This window comes from Misgurnus anguillicaudatus, chromosome 19, assembly GCF_027580225.2.
Source record: "Misgurnus anguillicaudatus chromosome 19, ASM2758022v2, whole genome shotgun sequence".
Classification (NCBI taxonomy): domain Eukaryota; kingdom Metazoa; phylum Chordata; class Actinopteri; order Cypriniformes; family Cobitidae; genus Misgurnus; species Misgurnus anguillicaudatus.
Genome location: NC_073355.2, coordinates 45977598 through 45988633, shown reverse-complemented (window position 1 = coordinate 45988633; position 11036 = coordinate 45977598). Strand labels below are relative to the sequence as shown.

The 11036-nt window shown below is 34.2% G+C and overlaps 2 long non-coding RNA genes across 2 annotated transcripts; both read right to left on the bottom strand.

Annotated features, from left to right (window-relative positions):
- Nucleotides 1-3513: 3513 nt before the first annotated feature.
- On the bottom strand, nt 3514-9181 carry LOC141350932 (uncharacterized). Its single transcript, XR_012359021.1, has 3 exons — nt 9053-9181; nt 4240-6189; nt 3514-3800 (listed from the first exon to the last, which is right to left on the bottom strand). It is a non-coding gene; the product is annotated as an uncharacterized lncRNA (long non-coding RNA).
- Nucleotides 9182-10087: 906 nt separating this feature from the next.
- Nucleotides 10088-10411, bottom strand: LOC141350990 (uncharacterized). Its single transcript, XR_012359131.1, has 2 exons — nt 10316-10411; nt 10088-10180 (listed from the first exon to the last, which is right to left on the bottom strand). It is a non-coding gene; the product is annotated as an uncharacterized lncRNA (long non-coding RNA).
- Between the last annotated feature and the right edge of the window lie 625 nt (nt 10412-11036).

The window sequence follows — 11036 nt, the reverse complement described above, 5'->3', positions numbered from 1 at the left end:
GCATTCAAAAGTTATTCTCATTTTACTGAAGTGTGCGAAAATACATTTTTCATATAAATATTAATTTTTTGTTTTGCACATATGATAAATAGCAAGGGATTATTCATGCACACAACCAAAGAAAATGCTGTGAATGGACTCATTTTTAGAGTAGGACCTAAGAGAAAAGATGGTGTATCATTTGTGGCAATATGTGCTATCTGAGGCAGTCCACACTCAATTATCCCATATGTTTACAAAAGACGATTTTTTACATCATTATTCATTCGACAACTGTTGGATATGTGATAAAAATAGGACAAAAATAACACTGCAGCCTTATTCCTGAGAGTGAGAGCTTTCATTTGATATAAGACTTGCCCATGTTTGTCATACTTGAAAAATATGAAATATGTGAATATTAAATGATATTAAAAATTATGGGGGGGTGATAGTGTAAATTAAGTGTAAATAACTTTCTTACAGTGAAACATATCTCAAAGTGATGCATATCTGCAGAAAGTAGAGAGTCTAGGGGCCCTATTTTAACGATCTAAGCTCATTGTCTAAAGCGCACAGCGCAACGTCTAAATGGGCGTGTCTGAATCCACTTTTGCTAATTTAACGACGGGAAAAATTGTTTTTGCGCCGAGCGCATGGTCGAAAAGGGTAGGTCCTTTTGTAATGGGAGTATTTTGGGCGTAACGTGCAGTAAACCAATGAGAGTCACAGCTCTCATTCCCTTTAAAAGCAAGTTGCGCTGGCGCTATGTCTAATCCCTATTTAGATGACGGACTTTGTAAACTGAAAAACTAAGCGGAGGAAGAAGATCCCCAGTTTAAGATTAATGTTAAATAATTGTGTTGTTTTTCACTTGTATTGAAATTGTTATTTTTTTATTAAAACCTTTAAAACCCGTCATGGAAGTTAAAAGCAGCCTTGTAATTGCTTTAAATGTATGGCTATCCAATATCATCAAAACATAATTTACAAGTATGTAAGATAAGGTTTGTACTCTAAAAATACTTTATTTGTAACAAACAGGAGATAAAGAAATTACAAACGGCTCTCCTCACGTTTCAGCACTTTGGACAGCGTTTTTTTTAGCAAAGAGTTTTTTTACTTACAAATGTTTCTCATCTCACCATATCCACAGGTACATCATATACAATAAATCCGTGAGGTAGCATTAAAAAAAAAAACATTTAAAAACAGACGCATTTGTTTAAAGCAAAGCATTTATTTACTTACCAGACTACAGGTGAAGCAGCTCTTTGTGCCTTTTAACGTCTCATAATTAGTCCTCATTTATAAATATGTCCAAGAGACTCAATAATAATCTTTTACATTCAATCCTTTAATCTTTCATATTTAAAAGCATTTTTGTGCTGCTGCGCATTCATGTACTTTGTGATAAGCAAACCCGCGTTGTCCTCCCGTTTATAGGCGCATACTAATGCGCTCTTTAAATAACATAAAACACATTGCGCCATTGATTTTAGACTTTAGACCAGGTTTTTGTTGGTCAATGGCGTAGTCTATTTTAGTTGCCTCAAAATAGCAACGCGCCAACAATGCGCCTGAACACACCTCATTTTCAGACCAGAACGCCCATGGGCGCAAAGGGGGCGCAAATGCATTTGCTATTTAAACAACGCGGCGCTAAACGTGAAAATTAAGGTGGAAACTAGCGAAAGACACTTGCGTCGCGCATTGCGCTGCATTGCGCCGGGTGTAAGATAGAGCCCAAAGCTTTCAAACAGTATCTCATATGTGGTACTGGGTCCATGACAGACCATTAAAAATTAAAGGAATATTTTATATTAAGTCAAAATAAGATAATTCTGGACCCGGTACAGGGTCCACAGAGTCAAACAAGTTAATGTAATTACTGGTATAGGCACTGTTTTTGTGTTGAGTAAAAGAATAGTAAACGTTAAGGTAAAAGAAGTAAGAAAAAGGGATTCTTACAAAGTTTTTTTTTTGGTTGTTGTTTAGTCTGAATAACAATTATCTTGATACTGTATATGAAGGAGAGCACGGCTCTTAGTAATATAATTTAATATGAAGTGCCTTAATGCCATTGTAAAAATTTAGTGGGAGTGTTGTAATACAGTAATTTTGACAATGAGTGGTGCTATTGAGTTACATTGAGTTGTACTGCCATCTAGTGTCTGTTTGAAGTTCCGGTTGTATCTTGTGAATAAACAAGTGAAAGCAATACGGAGTTCTCACATGAGACTGGGATCATAACTCCTCCCCGAACTTCCAGGTGCCCTGTATGTTACTCTCTGTAAGTCTTGGCTGTAGGTCATCGCCAATGTTATTTTCAGTCAGAATACATTTCACATGGCATGATTTTGAATCACCAACAGGTCCAGATTTCTAGCATCTAGTTTTTGACTTACACAGGCATGTATAAAACATTAGTTATAAGCGTAAATTACAAAAACCTACTCTTCACATAAGAGCATATCTTCACTGCGTTTGCCATGTGCAGATATTTTCCCAAAATGTAGTTCAGCGAAAATCCCACCCTGCAGCTAACCTCATTGATTCAGTTTAGGATGAGGGGTAGGGTTAAAGCCTGAAGTATAGTACAGTTTGTACACGTATGCGAGGGTCAGCACACAGTGCACGTGCCGCAAATATACATGAGTATATAGTAGGTAGGCCAGGAAAGGTATTGCAAATTGTCACAATGCGCATGCGTCGAATGTCTGTGTACGTAGACGAGTCAAATTAACTATGCTTTGCAAGACTGTGCGTGTACACCCAAGTATGCGTAAACAAACTGGTCCGGGTACAGTACACATAAGGAAAGTTTCTTCATCACAAAGGCGCAAATAGACTTTGAGCATGCTAATATTGGTCAGAGGTTCCTGCGAATATGAGCGTGGAGCGGTTCGTCAATCTAGATCTTTTTCTTATTCCATTTGTTTTTCAGTAAAGAGAAAAATGACACACTGTGACGTACCAGTTTTCTCACATATCTCCACGTGATATGACTTTGCTGAGTTCACCAGACTTGAACTTTGGTACACAGCGAACTGCGAAATATTGTTCCACAAGCTTGCGGTTTCGGTCTGACGCATTCCTATATGTATGAATGGAAGTCAATGGAACAAAAAGTCCAGTGTGACCGCGCAATGTAAGCGCACCCCCAGATTTTTGTAACTGTGCATACTTTGTCGCGTACATGTAAAACAAACAAACTATACTCCAGACATAGGCGTTGATAGGTTTAAGGCATTCTCGAGCATAAAGGGAGCTCCGACGTACCAATGAGTACTTGCACATTGGCTTAGAGTAAGACCATAAGCCATGGCCTCACCCAATGAAAACACTGAATATTTTTACCCATGATTGGGTAAATATTAGACACACTGCTGGGTTAAAATGATTCAATGCTGGGTTGTTGTCATCCAACCATGGATTGTAATAACCCAGCAATTGAGTTGAAATAATAACCCAGGAATTAGGTTGAAACAACCCATCATTGGGTAATAATTTTGAAAGAGTTGTGTGTTCCCCATCATTTTTTAGAGTGTACTGTAAATAAAGAGAAAAGGATCACAATCATTTCAAAGATGTACATAAAACCAAGACATTGCATATAAAATGTAAATGTAATTTCTAAATAATTAGCTTTATATTAAGTAGAAAAACACAGACACAGAGATGTTTAAAATAAATAATCAATACTGTACCCAGTTCAATATAGAAATCAGGTAATAATTTCGAGACAGCCTTATCAGTGAACTTCAAAACAACCCAGAGTATCTGCAGAAGCATCATCACAATGGCCCATCCAACAGGATCTGTGAATATTAAAAAAAAGAGTAAAATATTTTACCTTCATGAAATGAGAGACAAGTGAAAGCAAAAGGGATTAATACATGACACACAACAGACTCAAACCTGTATCCTCACTGCACTTTGAAATTATGAAGTTAATTCATGCACTTCATAGAATCTGCCTAAAACTTCAGCACAGTACCGAATAATCCTGTACATACAGTAAGTGTTGTGTACAAATGAGAATTTCATAAACTGTTAGCATGAATACACAGATAATGTTCAAATGTTATATTTTGCTGGTTTCCCAGACAGGGTTTATCCTAGTCCCAGACTAAAATGTATGCACAGCAGTATTGTTTTTGTAAGGTATTTTTGTAAAAAGCCTAATCCTGGATTAATCTAAACCCTGTCCGGTAAACCTCGCCAAAATGTTTTAATAGCCAACCAATATTATCTTACCTGTTTGATATCCCTGTGTAAAGATGTAAACACCCATCGTCAGTGCATTCAACACTATTGTGACAATGAGCCAAACTGTTCTCATGAGTGGATGTGACCCTGAAATTTCATCAATAAAACACGTTAGAGGATCAGATATCAGATTAAACATCTGAACACACATTATGGTGAACTCATTGAAGTATCTGTTCCTCTTAAAAACCATCAATAATGTAAGACTGTCATTTATTTATAAAGACTGATTAACATGCGATTTACCTGTTTATGTAAATTATTTGAAAACTTCACAACATATGTGACACTGGTCAAAATTGTATGGGTCAAAATTATTGTTTTTATGCCAAAAATCATTGGGATATTAAGCAAAGATCATGCTCCAAGAATATATTTTGTACATTTCCTACAGTAAGTATATCAAAAATGTATTTTTTGCTGCCTCAGATTCAAGATGTTCAATAGTTGTATCTCAGTCCAATCCTAACGAACCATGCATCAATGGAAAGCTTATTTATACAGCTTTTATCTGATGTATACATTTCAATTTCAAAAAATTGACCCTTATGACTGGTTTTGTGTTTCAGGGTCAAATATGCTTTTTATGCGACACTCAGTGGTCAGTATTAAAAACTGAAAGAACTAAACATGATCACAAAAATCTATAAAACATGTTCACTACATATATTTGTGACTCTCAGAGCCATTGCAAATAAGAACTGCGACACTCCCATCGATTACTATTGAAAGAAATAAATGCAGTGACCCAAATATTGTGATTTTAACTAACATACCAGTTACTACAGTGGGCCTACAATAGATATTTGACTTCTTAAGTCTACTTTCTTTCCCTATAAGACGCTGAAGGAAAGTTACCTTCTCCTTAGATGTGTTATAGCTGGTTGCACTCATTGATATTCACTTGTTGTGCTTGTTTTTATAAATGTCTAAACATACATACTGTAAATATATTCTATTACCTATCTCACTATAATTATACACAGAATTGTCACTCCTTTGAAAAAATGATATAGAAATGTAGTTAATGTAGCAGGCAATGTGCATAATATGTTTATATTTAGCACACTTATTCTTCAGAGTCAGGAAAAACATGTCCATTGTCCATCATAGAAAAGTCATATTTAAACATTAAGAAATGTATGCGGAATAAAAGACATCCAGAGTTAAATATAAAGGAACTGTGTATACTCGTGATAGTCTTATTTTTCTTGAACAGTTGTAGTTGAATTCCATCAAACATTTATGTTCTGTAGTTATACATGTTCTTGTGCCTATCCTCTCCAAGAGATCCCAGTGTAAAACTCACAAGAAAAAAAATCTTAAAAGTCCAACAAATTAGAAAATACATTTATAAAAAAGTTATAAAAAAGCAAACAATTAGAGATGCACCAATATACAATATTTCCACCAATAGCTGATTATTCTGACTGATATCTGTGGATACTGATAGTTTGGTGGTTATATTAACTTGCATTAACAAAATTATAAAGATTACATTTCTGAATGTTATTCCTAATGACCATTAATATTTAACATTAAACAAGTAATGTTTCTTTACATTTCTTTTCGTGTTTTCTTGTTTCTATTCTAAATTGCTTTTATCAATCGATACCTATTATTGGCTGAAATACCGTTGCATTTCTACAAAATTGATTAACACAATTGTAGAAATATTCTATGTATTCTAAGTAACATGACTGTACAGTGAATACAGTTAGTCAATAATCTGATTACAGTAATCTCAGATGTAACACTACAATGAGAATAGAGATTCAATTACTGCATTACTACCGTTGATATTAATGCACATATTCTGTATAACAATCAAATCATAATTCATCAGATACTTACAGTTGAAGTGGTAAGAACATTTAACAAACATTCTTTCGGTTGTCAGTATTAGTACTCCTGGTGAAGCTGCAAAAATGATGAATCCTTAAAACAGAACAGAAATGTTAATATACAGTACTGTGCAAAAGAATTTGTTAACTAACATGCCTTGCATTCTTTTAATTTTGTTCTTTAATTATTCTCCAGCTGAGTCTTATACGAGTGTTACACAAACATACTGTATATGCACCTGCTTTATCATCTCAAATGTCTTTGACCAAGAAACGATATTTATGTTTTATGCAATAAATTAACTCACTGCTTTAATGGCATTATTGTTATATTTGGAATAATATAAAGGAATTTGGCATTTGTTCATATGTATACACTCCTGTGAAACATTTGGCTACGTTCACACTGCAGGCTGAAACGACCCAATTCTGATTTTTTTGCCCCTTATGCGACCTGTATCTGATCTTTTCATGACAGTCTGAACGACACAGATCCGATCTTTTCAAATGTGACCCAGGCCACTTGGGTATGTGGTCCTGAATCCGATACGTATCCGATCTTTTGAAATGCGTCCTCCGTCTGAACGGCCAGGCCACATGTATCCGACCCATACATCATAATTCTGTGTTGAAGTAGGCTGAAACGAGAAGATAAACGACAACCATGGCGGACGTTGCTAACACTGCTTCACAAAACGCCATGGCCAAAAACCTTGCACTCCTCCTTCTTTTACATTTTTTTAAAACGAGAAGATTGTAGGTGTGACCCCGAATAGTCGAAGATTCAATGCATCGATAGGAGAAGCCTGATTCGACTACAAATCTTACAGTCGTATCGTCACAGATGTGTTATGAAATGAGGATCATTCAATTTTGCCCGTATGGGTGCACAGGTTATCTGATTTCACATATAACAGCTTTCTCCCACTATATTAATATACAGCATATTATTATAATGCTGCAAATAATATGTGAAGTAACAGCTTTCAATAAATATTTTTAAAATGTGTTTATAAATCCAACAACCCCTGTCACCGGGCTACAAATCCATAAGAGGTTCATATGTTTATAAACCATTGCCTCTTTGTTTCTACATTTAAAAGACAAAGCTGGCAATTCTGGTTATACTTTCGTTCTTTTAATAATTTCTTTATTTTATTTTATTTATAAATCACTCTGGGTTATCTGATTTATCTATTTGGCTTGTGTTTTGTTTCCGTGCACTTGAGGCATTTTGCACATTTGTTCTGCACTTTGTTACTTCTTATTTTATTAAAAAATTGTATTTATTATAAACGTAAATTCTGATCTAATTTAAGTCTGTAAATTTTGGATTGCTTTTCGTTGTATCGATGTTGCGCTATTGCGTGCTGGACATGCTTGCGCATGCAATTTAGCCGAACGGGCTAGGTGCTCTGCGTCTCATATTTAGAAGTTCATCAAACTAAACATACAAACACGGATGTTTTTCGACGGGTAAAAGTTTTTAAAATGTATTTAAACAGAGTGGTTATCTTGTCAAAAGTTAAACTACAAAACAGGTAAGCCGTTTCTTTAAATTTTGGTGCTGAAACGGAAAATATCTGCACTGCGTAGTGTCTATAAAATCATTAATTTCAGTGTTTTTCTTGTTATAAATTAACGTTTATTATATATAAAGCTCAGTTTTTATCATTTGCAATAACAATCACAAATTTTTTGTCATTTCTCATTTGTTGTTTTTTTTGTCATGACTGCTTTGACGCACTAAATCTCGAAATTAAATAAAAACACTGAATTGTAGCCGGAGTTTCCAAGGCAGGATCACCTTTGTTATTAGGGAGATTGCAAACGGCCTTGCAAAAAAAATCAAATTTTTTCAAAAAATCGGAAGTGAGCATTAAGCCCTGCAGTATGAACGTAGTGGGCAGTTTCATGTTTCTATAGTCACTGTGGTGTATAAAAATTGTAAATATGAATGGGGTATTTCGCTGATAAGAATTTCTAGGGGTACCAATCATTTTGGCCAACGTGTAATGGAGAAAAATATTTATTTTATTCAATTGTTTTTCCTGACTGAAGGGAATTTTTTTGTGATTTTTTTTAAATGAAAGATAAAAAAATTATAATACAGATTTATTAACACAGGCTTCTTTGTCCACATTTACCATGGATGCCAATAATTAATACACATGTCATTATAATAAATCTTAAATAAATACACATTTCTGTTTTGACATCTTTAATAAAAATAGCTCTGTTTATATTTAATGGTTATTTTTGTTATAAAAAGAACCTATGTTGTTTAATTTTAGGCTGTTCAGCTGCAACTCTGTTCTGTAGGAAGTTAAGTTCCAGTTCAATTGTCTGAGCTGCAGAAAACCCTCAGCAAACTAGTTTACTTCTTTGGTGTTATTCATTGTTGCAGGCTAGATAAAAAACATCACAATAATAATTATTAGGTTACTAAAATATATTTTTTTATTATTTTATTGTGACAAAATTTATGTATTTGATTATAGTGTATTCCACATCAATCTCATCTGAATTTTGGACCTGAGTGTCACACGAATTGATTTTAACTTTATTTTACCGCATTGGTGTTGAAGAGACAGAGACTTCTGCAGCGCTCCTGTTGAAATTTAAAGCTACAATAATATATTTACACGCACACACAACACACACTGGTAACACAGTGACTGGTTTCCATGTTTTGTGAGGACATTCCATAATTATTTTTATACTGTACAAACTCAAATATAATATTCCCTAACCCCAACCACAACAGAAAACTTTCTCCTACTTCACAATTTCAAGAAACTTCATTCTGTTTGATTTATAAGATTGTGTCCTTATGAGGTCCTCAAAATGTCCCCACAAGGTCAAAAATTACTGGCATTCCTATCTTTTGGTCCCCACAATGTCATAATTACCAGGTCCACACACACACACACACAAATTTATAAATGTGAACTCACCTCCTCTGGCTGATCCAAATGTATAAAACAGAGAGGTGAATTGTATTGCAGGAATAATCTCAAAGATCATTTCAGCCACCTTTTCAAATATTTTAATTATTCGTCCTCTTCTGTTTCCAATCTGGGCAGCTAAAACTATAAGAGAAATGTGGATTTTGACATTGTCACTGGTTTATGATTGCATATGGAAAGATATTCATAGAGAAATACTTACTGTAAATGAATTTGGTAAAACAGCACAGAAATATTACTGCATAGAGGATTAATACAACGTTTCTGTCTATTGCTTTATAACTCAGAAGTTTTTCCCAGGAACTTGTAGCAATAGCTGGAAGAAAGAGGAGATCAAGATGTTTTATTGTTTTAACCTATGGTGAGTCAAATATGGACAAACCCGTTGGGTTATAAAGAAACCTATGCTGGGTTGTTTCAACCTATGGTTAGGTAACAGCAATCTAGGATATGTTTAATTATAACCCAACAGCTGAGTTTGTCCATATTTTTTATTTTAGTGTTTTAGTGCCGCCTAAAACATAAATCAATAAAAACATATTTTTGTATTTGGGTTTGGTTAAATATATTTTTTTATATAAATATTTTCAAGTTATTTTTTATGTGAATTCATTCAATTTCTTATGCCAACATTTTTGGGTTGCATGTGAAAGTTTCTTTGACTGTTTTAGAAATGATTGAAGAATTTTTGTACTTTCAAGAGACATCTAGTGGTCAGATACTAAAAACTTTTTATGCACAGGTGTATCCATTTAAATGTTACTCATTCTCTAGTGTCTGGCACCCTGCTCCTGTTTATGGATGTCAAGTGTGTTGAATTAGTTTACCTGAATAAACAACAGCTGTCAAAACAAAATATTCTGCAACATAACTGTACTCCAAAACCAGAGTTTTAATTTTGTCTTTAAAACAGAAACAATGTCATATTTTTTTAAGCATTAGGAATAAAAACAGACAGAGTCAGAATATCTTATATTATAAATCATTTGCATATCTTCAGTGATTCACTAACAAACTTCATACCTTGAAAATCATTTATATATGGAGCCGCCCAGAGTAATGTGAGAGGTCTGAGAAAATAAAGAGCACAGCAGCAGATCGTCTCATTCACAGATCCTAAAATACAAACAAAGGGTAATAATGATGACAATCATTTAATAACTGCTTCTCAACATGAGAACATTTGGCCAACTACAGAGATGTTTAATGAATACATGAAGTGATATAATGATTATAAACACTGTCACTGACCCTCAAAAACACCCCAGGAGATAAAAGCAAAGAACATGATGAGATTTGGACAAAAGACCAGACACATCTGAAGATGTAAAATTGAATCTATAGCTGAAACAGAGAGAACAACAATGTTAAGAATATTTTCTCTATCTTTATAAATGTCAGTAAATTATTAAAATAAATTCAGATGCATGATGAGTATTTGTTGACCAGCATTTTATCTAAATGTGCTCTCTCTTTCTCTCTCTCTCTCTCTCTCTCTCTCTTACTGTATGTGTGCCTTGTCTTACTCTCTCTATCCCACTGTACAACACACTCTCCCTCTCTCTCTTTCTCATACTATGTGTGCTCTCTTTCTCTCTCACTTTCTCTGACTCTCTCATACTGTATGTGTGCATGCTCTCTCTTGTACTGTTTGTGTCCTGTCAAGTGTTCATGGGCCTTCACATGTTTCTCAGTGATACAGGTTGCCATCTCTTCCCACAGTAAGAGAATTGAGCCCTGTTTCTGAAATCACTGTATGTAAAGGAACTGAATTTTCTTCTATCTATATCAATTTCATGCACAGCTCCAAGTTGTATATACTTAATTTATTCACTTTCCACACATTTGACATCATATTTTATAAGTTATAACTACTCATCTGTTGTAAATATAAATAACAGTAAGTTGAAATGACTTGTAAATCTGAGTTGATTCAATAAAAACAATTTTTTACAGTGTACCTTCCATATAA